The sequence below is a fragment of the Pseudoliparis swirei genome, chromosome 6 (assembly GCF_029220125.1).
Source record: "Pseudoliparis swirei isolate HS2019 ecotype Mariana Trench chromosome 6, NWPU_hadal_v1, whole genome shotgun sequence".
Lineage (NCBI taxonomy): Eukaryota > Metazoa > Chordata > Actinopteri > Perciformes > Liparidae > Pseudoliparis > Pseudoliparis swirei.
Genome location: NC_079393.1, coordinates 20829462 through 20831081, shown reverse-complemented (window position 1 = coordinate 20831081; position 1620 = coordinate 20829462). Strand labels below are relative to the sequence as shown.

The 1620-nt window shown below is 46.4% G+C and overlaps 1 long non-coding RNA gene across 1 annotated transcript; it reads right to left on the bottom strand.

Annotated features, from left to right (window-relative positions):
• Nucleotides 1-226: 226 nt before the first annotated feature.
• LOC130195996 (uncharacterized) lies at nt 227-1414 on the bottom strand. The gene is made up of 3 exons (XR_008832144.1): nt 1333-1414; nt 670-783; nt 227-540 (listed from the first exon to the last, which is right to left on the bottom strand). It is a non-coding gene; the product is annotated as an uncharacterized LOC130195996 (long non-coding RNA).
• Nucleotides 1415-1620: the final 206 nt, after the last annotated feature.

Below are 1620 nucleotides of genomic sequence, written 5' to 3'. Positions count from 1 at the left end.
ACAGTTTATGGCGGCGCTGAATCTGATCTCTGACAAGGAAGTGTGGTGTCATGACTCCGGCACAATAACACAGCTCTCTACCAAGAAGCAGCTCGAACCTTGACTCAAACGGGACTGCATCGGTCCAGAGGTGTCACAGGGGCCCTTTATGATAGAGAACGCCAACTGCTTTCAGGAGGCACGCAGGATACTCGTTTTTAAAATCAGCTTTATTGTCAAATCGGAAACAAAGTTCAGTTGTGAAAACGCAAACGTTATTTCATGTTGTCGACGTGTGCCGTGAGTCTCCGTGGCTCACAGGCGACGGTCGTGACTTCCTGTTGGCGCGTCACCAGGAACTCATCACGGTGGCGTCATCCTTTGCAGGAATACGAAAGTCGCTATCTGTCTGTCTCCAGAGGGTCAAAATACAGAGTCCTGTGATCTGGGGAATGCGTGCTGGTCAGCAAGCCGGCTGTCCACGGCGCTCTGAGGAGCAGCTTTGGTTTGGAGGGGTTTCGGGAAGCAGCACGGCAGCCAGCACGGGGCCTTCTGTAAGAACTGCGAGAGGTTAGACGACACAGGAGTCACATGAGCGTGTCCACTGCTGGCGATGCTTCTGTTCAGTGCTGAAATACATCATTCTCATGCCGCTTGTCGCTATTCACAAAAGCCACGGTGTCGCCTTACCTCATAATAAAGCAGGTGATGGCCGGCTGGCTGCACGTGCGGTCTGGTCATCAGTTCTAAATCATTCAGCGTTTCGGCCTTCCTCCATTTGGCTCTGCGGTTCTGGAACCAAATCTGAAGAAACAGGCAACACACGTGAAACACATTTCATCTCACAACTCAGGCATGTAGCCGAGTAAAGACAGAGCGCTATCTCTTTCCACTGAGAACCAACCACCATCATCAGTCACGAATCAATATTTTGGTAAACACTTTAAGCAGCTGACCAAATACCTTGTTCCATTGATTACTATTTAGTATAATCAGCCTATTGTTTCAGAACATTCACTGAATTGTTAGTTGGACTTATGGCCTCACAAAAGATGAATGAAATAATAATACTGGCTTTACAAAGGAAAGCTACATTGTTGCTATTGTACATATTTGAATATCAGCAATATAATCTCACTTTATTGACGATTGCTTCACGCTAATATCTCATATTTGAAGAAAAACAAAACAATCATTAACGTAATATATCACGCTGCCATAATGATTATTTGTAAAACCATCACGGAAACCAGCGCTTGCTCATTTCTAAGGACTTTGAAATACCATAAAAAGCTAAACAAATACACTCAAGTGAGTTATCACCAGCGGCGAGCTGCTCGTGTGCTACCTTACCTGTATTCGGCCCTCGGTGAGCTGCAGGCGGGAGGCTAACTGGTCCCTGCTGTTGACTTCTGGGTAATGAGTCTGCTGGAAGACTTTCTCCAGCTCCCGCACCTGGAAGAGTGTAAACGTGACCCTCGTTTGCCTCTTTTTCCTCTGACCTGGAAACAATTCATCGTTAGTGACGTGTTCCACATCAGTTTTAATCCTGTTTCTTTTTAGTCCTGCTTCATAAATCACAATACTCACTCGTGCAGGCTGTGGTCACCTTTGGAGGCTCTTCAAGTTGTCTGATTTGTG